Source organism: Anabrus simplex, chromosome 1 (genome assembly GCF_040414725.1).
Source record: "Anabrus simplex isolate iqAnaSimp1 chromosome 1, ASM4041472v1, whole genome shotgun sequence".
In the NCBI taxonomy this organism is placed as follows: domain Eukaryota; kingdom Metazoa; phylum Arthropoda; class Insecta; order Orthoptera; family Tettigoniidae; genus Anabrus; species Anabrus simplex.
Genome location: NC_090265.1, coordinates 1,512,154,872 through 1,512,166,874, shown reverse-complemented (window position 1 = coordinate 1,512,166,874; position 12,003 = coordinate 1,512,154,872).

Below are 12,003 nucleotides of genomic sequence, written 5' to 3'. Positions count from 1 at the left end.
ATTGCGGCCAGTATCCAGTATTCTGGAGATAGTGGGTTCGAGCCCCACTGTCGGCAGCCCTGAAGATGGTTTTCCGTGGTTTCCCATTTTCACACCAGGCAAATGCTGGGGCTGTACCTAATTAAGGCCACGGTCGCTTCCTTCCCACTCCTAGGTCCTTCCTGTCCCATCGTCGCCATAAGACCTGTCTGTGTCGGTGCGACGTAAAGCAACTTGCAAAAAAAAAAAAATCAGTAAAACGACACACTGTAACATTACTGGTCTGTCCGCTATAGGGCATTGAGATGCTTACATATCGCACATCACAGAGAATGTCAATAAATCAGCAATTCTACAATTCACTCATCTAGAGGTTTTTCAAAATACTGGGCTGTTCTCCAGATTTAAAATACTCCAGGTAAGGAACAGTATCAATAAAAGTGATGATTCTATAGGGCAGGGGTCATCTGTTCACCATTCATTTTGAGTTGCAAAGGAAACAAAACGAAAAGATGGAATGGGGGAGATATCCTCGTCTACCAAAACATGGAACGGGGAGCTATCCTCGTCTACCAAAACATGGAATGGGGAAGGTATCCTCGTCTACCAAAACATGGAATGGGGGAGCTATCCTCGTCTACCAAAACATGGAATGGGGGAGCTATCCTCGTCTACCAAAACATGGAATGGGGGAGGTATCCTCGTCTACAAAAACATGGAATGGGGGAGCTATCCTCGTCTACCAAAACCTGGAATGGGGGAGGTATCCTCGTCTACCAAAACAAGGAATGGGGGAGCTATCCTCGTCTACCAAAACATGGAATGGGGGAGCTATCCTCGTCTACCAAAACATGGAATGGGGGAGCTATCCTCGTCTACCAAAACATGGAATGGGGAAGCTATCCTCGTCTACCAAAACATGGAATGGGGGAGCTATCCTCGTCTACCAAAACATGGAATGGGGGAGGTATCCGCAAAGTGCCACCTGATTCATTAACAGTTATTGCTGGTAACATTGTGGTTGAAACCTGGACAAATAAACAAAAACCACTACCATGAACGACTAGGATGTTAATGTATAGAAGCGGACATAGTATAACATTTTGTAACAATGAACAAATACTCCCGTGTCTCATTGTCAAAGTTACGGATCCCTCAGAAACAGGGTTTAATAACTCGAAGCAATTTTTAGCTAATGTACATCACTGGATAGATAGCTAAATACCTCAGAACGTAAGATAAACATTTAATTATAATCATTATAAAATATCAAAGCCATCTTAATTATAATAATAAATAATAATTTAAGGAGAGGACATACACGTTTATTACTTTCACTTTAATAATAATAATAATAATAATAATAATAATAATAATAATAATAATAATAATAATAATAATGTTACTTGTTTTACGTCCCTCTAAGTACTTTCCCGGTTTCCGGAAACACCAAAGTGCGGAAATTTTGTCCCATAAGTGTTCTGCCATTATCTAATGGAAGGCAGTCAAACGAAGTCCGGTGCTGCAGGAATATTAGATTAGGAGATGAAATCATAAATGAAGTAGATGAATATTGTTTCTTGGATAGTAGAACAAATATGATGGGAGAAGTAAGGAGAACATAAATTGCAGACTAGCACAAGGCAGGAAAGCCTTTCTTCAGAAAAGAAATTTGCTCACTGAGAACACTGATATAGGATAGACGCTTTGGAAGACTTTCGTCTGGAGCGTCGCAATGTATGGAAGCGAATCATGGCCGGTAACTAGCTCGAAAGAAAGAGAATAGAAGCGTTTGAAATGTGGTGTTACAGAAGAATGTTGAAGTTGAGATTGATAGATCGAATTACGAATGAAGAGGTACTAAATCGTATTGGTGAAAGGAGAACGATTTGGTTAAATTTGACCAGATAAAGAGATAGAATGATAGGACACATCTTAAGACGCCCAGGACTTGTGCAGTTGTTTTTTGAGGGAAGTGTAGGAGGTAAATATGATAGGGGCAGACCAAGGTATGAAATTAAAAAAACAGATTAGAGTAGATGTAGGATGTAGTTGTTACGTAGAAATTAAAAGTTTATCAAGGATAGGGTGGAATGGAGGCTGCATCAAACCAGTCTACGGACGGATTACCCAAATGACATCACGCTACTTATTACGTGCCTATTAATCTACCCACACGAGGCTGGCGTATTTGAGCACCTTCAAATGCCACTGGACTGAGCCGGGATTGAATCCACGAACTTGAGCTGAGAAGGCCAGCGCTCTTCCAGCTGAGCTACTCAGCTCGGCTCTCTTTGCTTTCACACCTTCATTACATATCGAATATTTCTCGTAAGAAACATGAATCAATATAGTATACCATTCATTATGTTAATAAATAAATAAATAAATAAATAAATAAATAAATAAATAAGTCTATTGATTTTCCGTCCCACAAACATCTTTTGTGGTTTTTAGAAACGCCAAGATGCCGGAATTTGGAACTTTAAATATTTTTTTACTTTCCGGTAAATTGAGCATATTTGTTTACCACAGCTCTGAGTCGGAATCAGACCCACGAACTTGGACTTGGAACACCAGCCTCCAACCATCTGAGGCACTCAGTCTGGCAAATGAAATATAAATACACAGTATAATTAAATACTCTCTGCGGAGAGAACATTTTCGTAAAGCAGGTAATGTGTTTGCTTCGAAATTTGTGAATACAATAGACTGACTGAATCGCGCTGTTGACTAGGTGCTCGTCTTGTGTGTTATAGATTGTGGTATCAAATAAATTAGGCTATATGATCGGTAGGGTGGCATTTAAAATCCTTAAATGATGGAGCCCCGTGATAATAGATTTGCTTGCAAGTTAAAGAAACCTCTGTTCGTAATTTCAATAGCAGTCAAATGGACATTAATCATATTGTATTATTACTATTATAACCATAATCAGAAAACATCATTCAAAGTGCTTCGTGTTCAAGACGTTAGGGTGATGATAATTTCAGTACTTTCACCTGAAATATTGGTAGCTTAGGCAAGTTATTCCCCATGAAAATTTCTTTTTAAAAATGTAGATATTTTCTGTAAATGAACAAGTGAATTGATATTATTTAGGCTCAGTTATTTCCTTGAAGATGACTCCACACATACCTACTGTCCGCACACTTTATCTTGATGCATTTGTGTACGGGGTGAGGAGTAAGGAGGGAGCTGTCCCGGTATCGATAGTGCTGCCTGGTGCTGCCAACTGAATGAAAATGAAATCTGAATTGAATCGAGAAGATGATCGATCGATATGAAATTTCTAAACCGTTATCATCTTAAGCCAACAACTATGTCACATACACATTATATAACATTATAAAACATATCTCTCGATGCGAATCTTGTTCCTAGCATGAATTCTATACTTTGACTTTGATGTGTAAACAACAACAGTACCAGTACGTAAAGTTTACGCCAGATGTCGCACAACGATGCTTAAGCGATTCATAGTTTGTGTTTCAGAGGTTGCCAGTATGAACCTCGAAGATCGCCGAGGTCGACCGATTCAGCACTAGGATGTAAATGCACCAAGATAAAGTGTGCGGATAGTACCTTAACATCAAAGAGCTGGATCTCAATATGTCGTACGTTACCGGTCATAGTGCATATAGTTGAATAGCCCTCACTCTTAGTGTTTGATTCCCGAGAACAGTTTCAGCTCCGTCCTCAAAACAATAACCGGCATTTATTGGAGAAGTCATTTCTAAATTATTAATATTATTATTACTGAATGAAATCTACTGAATAAAGCCTTCAACTGTGTTAAATGAAGTAGGAATCTGTAACATTTACACGGAGCTCTTGTACATCCCTGAAAGCACGAAGCGCAGTAGAGCGTACGCAATCACTTAATCTGCCGTCCAAGCGACACGTTGTGAAGAGCTTACTTACGCTTAGAGGTTGCCGTGATGGAAAGATGAACCGTTACGAAAACAGCTTCCCCATCTTGAATACTAACACGCTACATCGGAATACGTAAGTAGTTTAGACGTCTTGTCTTTAAAAGTGACGCACGCAAGAATGGCTGAAGAGTGATAATTATTTTCTACCGTGTGTATTTAATTTTATTTAGTAGTTGTATCGTAATAGTGTTGTGCATTGTTCGTGGTTAAATTAGTGATATTTTAAGGGACAGGAAGGAACAGTTATCAGCAGGGAACGGATGTATATGTACTAATAATTATTGAAATATGTACATATATATTTAGTTATTTTTATTGAAATATGGAATTATATATGGACTTAAAATTACATTAATTTCTATTGAATATCAAAGTTCAAAGTAGATCTACATGCAACATAACGTTGCACTTCTCATTTTAATATATTTGAAGAACACACAATCTTTTATTCTCTGTTACCAAAACAATCGATTACAAAATGTTCTTTTAAGTGCTGGAAAGTGAATCTTCTCCTATTATCTCTAAGGACAGATTTATATTGACTGAAACTGCGTTCAACATCGGAAGAAGTAATGGGGGCATAATTCAACTTCACAATATCTGCGGGGTTAAACCCAATGTTTATTTTACACTTAAATCTCCACACAGCATTGCAGCAACCTTTGTCATTACTTCAAATCCAGGGTTCTTTGAAAGTACAGTGGCCATCTTCATGTTTGCTACATCTGCAACTTTACCTGTAGCACGATTTAGTTGTTCCACAGTTTTATTCACAATTTCACAACTTTCAGAAAGTGAGAGATGCGAGTTTTGGAACCTTATCAGTGTTTTTGTGATGCATGAAAAATTATGCTGAATGTAACATAAGTCATTTCTCACACTTGTATCGCAGACAACTGTTTTCGCGGCTTCAATTGAGGCTGCATCTTCAGAGTTTATGGCATGCAGAACGTTCTTAATACAGTCTATATATTCAACATAATATTCAACCGCTATTTAGAATCGGCTTAGACGACAATGAAATCTCTGGGTACATTTCTTTCAAAAGATGAACTCTTCTGTGGGCTTTGAGAAAAACATTTTTCACTGAGGAAATCAATAAATCTACTTTGAGGCAACTGCCTCTTACCACTTCCGGCACACGAAGAAAGGCATGTGCTACACATGTTAAATGAGTCATCTTAGGATATACAACACATACCGGTAATGCTTCTCCGGCTTTTATGATATAAAAAAAAGTAACACTTTATTATACTTAACGCCCTGTAGCCAGAGGATACCCAGAGCCTCATTGAAAAGTATTGCTATAGTTTTGTTATCGCACTTTTCTAGAACATCACCGTGTGAGAGAATCCGTTTACAATAATCTTCGCTTAACAAACCAATGATTACGTTGCCAATTAGTCTGCCTTCTTTGTCTGTTGTCTCATCAATGGAAACCCAGATTGGACCGTCTTTAATCTCTTGCCTTATCTTACGAACAGTTTCATCGTATATGGCTGAACAGTACGTTTTTCTGAACGGTGACTCATCCGGGATGAATCGTTTAGTATATTTCTCGAGGAATTCCCTGAAGCACTGATTATTCTTTTCGAATAGAGGTATGCCAGCAGAGATGAGAGCACGGCAGAGATCGGTGTTGAACTCGGACGTTACACTGTAAGTTGTTGGTTGTGTCAGAAACAACTGTCTCTGCTTGGAATCTCGTTGTTTGTTAGCCTGGTGTTTACTAGTTGAAACGTGCTGTTGCACAAGGAACCTTTGAGTAGATGTTACTGTACAATGTCCGACTCATTGGCTGAACGGTCAGCGTACTGGCCTTCGGTTCAGAGGGTCCCGGGTGGGAATCGAACCCGGGACCCGGGTCGGGGATTTTAACCTTAATTGGTTAATTCCTCCGGCACGGGGGCTGGGTGTATGTGTTGTCTTCATCATAATTTCATCCTCATCACGACGCGAAGGTCGCCTACGGGAGTCAAATAGAAAGACCTGCACCGTGGCGAGCCGAACCCGTCCTGGGATATCCCGGCACTAAAAGCCATACGACATTTCATTTCACTGTACAATGACACAAATTACAAAATAATATCTTACTGTCAGTTGATAAAACCATCTTCTTTAAATTCTGATACGTAACTTTTCAATTTTGAACTGATTGACTGAGCTACTTTAGGCATATTGTAACAACATTAATGTCTTCTTCAATGAATATCAATATACAACTGCACACACTGAACGTACAAGAACACTATGATCCGGCTCACTGCTAATTCAAACTGCGAATGACTTGTAGTGAACTAGATGGAGTTATGAAGCAATCAAAGGGAATACCCGAATTGCGAACTAATCCGGAAACCACTAGCACATCGTCGATGAATGAGATTTCCCTAGTTACGAAATTATGGCACAGACACAATCGATGTTATGTAATGCAGCTTATCAGTGCTGTAAGTGTGATTCAGATAGTCACGGTACTGACCGGCTGATCTCCACCACTTCCGGGTCAACCTCTCTCTTTCTTCGCAACGTTTATCAGCTTATTTTTCAGCCCAGACTTGGACAGGCGTGATAGTGACCTGCACATAAGTTAAAATAATTTTTCGAATATAGGTTTTTAATTTATTTCTCCATTATTGAGAGGACTGCTAATTTAATATAATTTAATACTTTTAGCCGAAATATGTACTATATTGATTTTAATGACGAAGATTATGGAACATACAATATGTGCTAAACTCCAAAATATGGAAAATGAATACTCCATTTTTCAACTCCACAAGTCATGATTCGTAAAGATAATGCAAAATATAATTAATTTTAGCTTCCTAATGTAACCGTTCATCACTATGCCATAGGCATGTTAGGAGGTTTAGTCAATCATATATGCCGTTTTCCGCAACATTCTGCAACATATAATGTCGTAATTAGCAGTTTACCTTCCAAGGGATACGAGTCGCGATACGTAGGCCCGAAGGGAGCCGTTTCCTGCGCTGTATCGAGAAAAGGATAGCGTATTACCGCGGAACCTTGAAATCGCGCTCTCACTCGGTGCGAGAAAGGAGGAGAGATGATGCTACGCATGGAAATGTACGTTGTCAGAGAGTGGAGTGAAATAAGGTGGATTAACCCCCAAGAAATAAGAATCCTTACTGATTCAACACCGCATTCATTGGTGCCAATTCACCGTATTTAACTGAAAATAAAGAAGAACACCTTTGTCTCAGATAATCTATGGAAATTTATAAGTCAGGTCTCATTCGAACCTACGTATTTAATGCAAATTGTTCATGCATATAAACGCAATACTTTAATAGTGGATCAGTAATGACGCATGTCATATGGTGGTGCGCAGACTGAAGCTCAGCGCTAAGATCTGGCAACGTGAGGAAAAAAGTGGGAGCACTTACGAGATGAACCATGACGCGTGAATTTATAAAATGACGCTTTTGAGATTGTGAACGAACCGCTGATCGTACTGACTTAAAACAGTATCAATATAAAGCAGAGGTCACGAGCTATAATTTGATTATTTTCACGTCGCTGAAAGATTCCGTTTACAGGAGCCAAATCTCGATTGGAGGCGTGGTTTACCACCTCTCCAACCACTCAGGCCAGATACTATAAATAAAACCCGGACCTAGATGCAGGATCACATTTGTAATTTGTGCAGCTGCAGTACATACGTGTCAGTAATGAACTGTGGATATCAGTGTATGAAGTGCTGTGTCGAGGAAAATATACCAACGCGGAGTAAATATCGCGAAATAAGCCGTGTGGTACGAGGTAAAGTACAGTAGTGATTAATAAAGGTGTTATTTCAACATTTAATCCTTTAAATATTGGTGTCTTCAGTGTCGGCTTCTGATGCAATCATCAGAGAACGGGGTAACGCATCAGGTTGTTTAGAAGCCGATTACATTCAGTGATTAATTGTGGCCGATTTAAAAGCATTTAAACAGTGAGTGACGCTCAGTAAAATTAAAAGAACGGTGTTCATGATAAGAAGAACGTTTGCATATTCCATGGACATTCGTGGTAACAATTAGTCAGGCTGTGTGATTAAAGGGGAAATGAATAGTACCACTATTTGGGTTAGTCCATTTAAATTTATAAGTGGATTTAATCACCAGTAGGTTCTTTGAAAACACATAAACAGTGTTTATTAACTAATTTTGCCATTTTTGTCTATATGTTCGTGAGTGATCGTCGAACCCAAGAATTGAAATCAACAAGAATCGTGCCTAAGTTATCTCTTCAGGGACTGTCTAGAGATTCCAACAACAGAAGACCACATTTTGGACATGGACGATATAAGGAGGAAGAGGAACCAAGGACTATTTAAGAGTGGAGCTGTCGTCATGAAGGTCTAAGAATCCCAGATGTACCCTCGAGATGGCAGCAAACCACATGCAGTATTTGATAAGTACATTTCTTTACTATATTAAACCACGAGATTTGCATGCTAGTATCAACTTTTATTTGTAAATAAAAATGCTGTTCATTTATGTAATTAATAATATTAAAGGTAGGGAACACTATATGCGTGTGACTGGGAAAGATTATTTATTAATTTCATTAGGATTTCTTCGGTGATTTAAGGATAATCACTAATATTTCAGCGGGCTTATTCGCATGAGTTAGTACATAGATCCCATAAATTTTTAATGCGTGTGAAGCACATATTTTGAGGGAGAATGGCACTTCAGCTAAATTTATAATTTCTTCCTAATGTTACTAACTGATAAGGATCTTCATAATAATTTGAATATAGATTATGTGTTCTCTTCACAGGGTGATTCAGGTATTTTATAAATCCCATTAAGAAATATACGATCATTGAAGATATTCAATCCGAGGTGTAATTTGTGAATTATATAGATACGCGAGTAATAGAATTAGTTAAATGACTTGTGAGAATAGAGTATTCTATATAAATGTATAAAATGGATTTGAGATGCAATAGCGTGACAATGGGGATTGTTGGATGCGCTTGAGAACGGTTGGCTGTTGAGAGAGCTCTTGCATTATTGTAGTGATAAAGTAGTGAAAACCTATTGAAATAGCTTAATTTTGTGTATATCTGATTCATTTAGTGCTGTTTATATAGTGGTGTTCAGTGCTTGTTGGTAGAAATTGGGAGTAGTAATAATTATTTAAATTTTGTAACAAGTAATTCAGTTGGTCTTCAGTAAATTACGTTTTCTAGGTTAAGTAGGCTAGCTAGGTGTACCTTGTTTCGAATTTAGGTTTAGGTAATACTTTAGGTACCGGTAACAATATTAACTTTAAAAATATTTGTAAATATCTGTAGGTTCGTTGGTTGTACTTACAAAGGCAGATTATCATAAGGAATAGTACCGTAACTTCTGCAGCAACTTCTCCGGTATTTCGTATAGATATACGTTCAAACTATCGCGAAGGTAATAATTTACTACATTAAAAAACACGATACGCCTGTAAACTTCAATTTAAAAAGAAGTTAAAGAGATTACACGGTAATAGTTAACAGTCGTATTGTTATTGATTATTGTCGCTCCTCATATTCAAATATTGCATTGTTGGCTACAGTCGTGAACAAAGGGTGTAGTGTAGTCAAGTAAATATAAATAAAAATCAGCTGACCTTGTATTCCATTCATTTGCACTTCTGAGTAGGTAGTTAGTATCCGTAATTTATATTTCGCTCCCTCGATCTTTCAGTATTTATGAGCGGTTAGCTAATAATAATAAAGTTCATATATCCCAGTAACTGCAGTTCAAGTCCCTGGAGTAGTAGTAGTAGTTTTGACAGAAATATTTGAGAAATTATTGTAGACAACCTCGTATTTTTCAGTAGGCCTAATTAAGGGCAATTTTTTTTCTCCTTCCCGTGGAGTAGGGAAAATAATAGTAATCCACCAGCTGTAATAATCACATAACCACATTTCAGTAGAATTGTAGTGAAGATAAGGTATAATATATTAGATAGTATCTTGCCAGTTATATTCGTGTTTTTCTTCGTGTACGGCAATCCTTTTGATACTTAAGCATTTAACCAAACGCAGTATAGTGTAGTGTAGTGTACCAGGAAAGCCTAGGTCCTGGTCCATATTAATTGAAAGAAACATTACTTCAGCATAAAAGATCCGACCGACGTACGAACATCTATGTAAAGAATGTTCCAGGATGTGCCAGACCCTACGAGTGCACTAGGCGGAGTCAAGTGACGTCACCTGTCGCTTGAAGCTCACCTCCCCTAGAGATATTTCTCGAAAGAATTTTTCTTTTACCAGCTTTTTAACACCTTAACCAATTTCAACGGGACAAACGCTGAATTATAGCGGACGTCATAAAAGTTAATCCCTGTGAATTTCGAATTAATTCATCCCATGGTTGTTGAGTTATAATAATTTAAAGTTTCAACGAAATTACGTAATCACGGTCACATGGCCGAGAGAGATGCTACCCCTCCCAGCGCTGGTATCTATATATGCCAAGGCCAGCCAGCCAGCAAGGGAGTACAAGGACGAGTAGACAGCTGTGTGAGTGAGACAGAGGAGAGACCGGCCCGCGTACAGTATGTTCGCGCAGTCACGGTGAAAGTACTTTCCGTCGTATTTCCGGAACGCGAAATTACATCGCCGACAGAATTATAAAAGACGTCGCACTATATTTAGTATATCGCGTCGCGACTACAGTCTAATCCTAAAGACATTTAAGAATGTAATACGAGTGAACTTAATGAAGTGCAAACATTAACTATTTTACGTTCACAGAATATGTCATTACGTGTAGACTTATGATTTTGAACTTCTGCAGAAACTAATGTGTAGAATCACCAGAACTCGTTTCTTTCCGAGTATTGAACTGTATTCCTTTATTCATGCCACGTCAGTATACGACCTACAGTAATTTGAGTGAAAATTAAGAACTTTTTTGAGGTAATATAACATTATAATAACAGGATAAGCAGAAAATAATTCTTAGTGACTTAATGACTGTGTTCAAAGACTGTGATTATCGACTTGCCTTTTCAAGTGTGAACTGTGCATTTATGAACGTTTCAATAACGACTGTAAATAGTAATTCATACAGGAAGGACTGTGATTCTTTCAATTACGCCATAAATAGTGTTCAACAGTCAATGACAGTGTCAGTGTTAACTACTCGCACTAAGTGAATTTTTCGTGTGCGAAAAATCACCCTAACGAGCTGCAATTCTACATGATCCAGTTCCAGCCGTCATCACCTCATCGGGAACGTCAACATGGTGTGTCAAGGGAACATCGCCGATCCTGATTCTCCACGGAACATTCCAGATGTCCATCCTTCGACATTTTGTAGCAACATTTCTTGCCATAAGTGAGTAGTAACAAACTGACTAAAAAAATTTTTTTTTCATTAATTTGTGAACAGTGGAAACTTCAGTGCCGCGTGTGAACAAATATTTCAGAGTTCCCATAATTTCTCAGAAGTGATTAATTTAATTTCAAATTTCAGTTTCATATCTCGTAGAAAGACTTTAGGCTTTTCAAGTGTGCTATATATCAATGGTGACGAACTGAGAACTGAAAACTATTAACCAAAATTTAATTTCTCATCTCAACTTACAATTATAAGTGTGCTTAGGTTTAGAAAGACTTTAGGTGGAAATTCAATACCTCATATTCTCATACATGAAAGACTTTGAAATCAGTAGTATTTATGCCATTTTCATGAACAGAATTCAGGAAGATTACTTTCAAACTTTTAATTTCAATGCCAGATTTGAATCAAAAATCATATCGCAGGGTGAAGAATTAATAAATTGTTTTGAAAAAGATTTTTAACCATCTATTATTCGCTCTGCGAGTCTATCCTACTCTGTATCAGCTCCAAAATCAAGTTCCACTCCCTGAGGTCCTACTCATGCCCTTTGCCCACAACTTTTCCTGGTACAGAGAGGATAGTAAAATAATAGATGGCGCCGCAACTTTAGGGGCCCAATTTTGGAGCCGTGCTATAATAATAGATGACGTCGCAACTTCAAGGACTTGATTTGGAGCCGTGCCATAATAATAGATGATGCGCCAGTAATAATCGCAACATTCAGGGTTTGATTCAAGTCATTG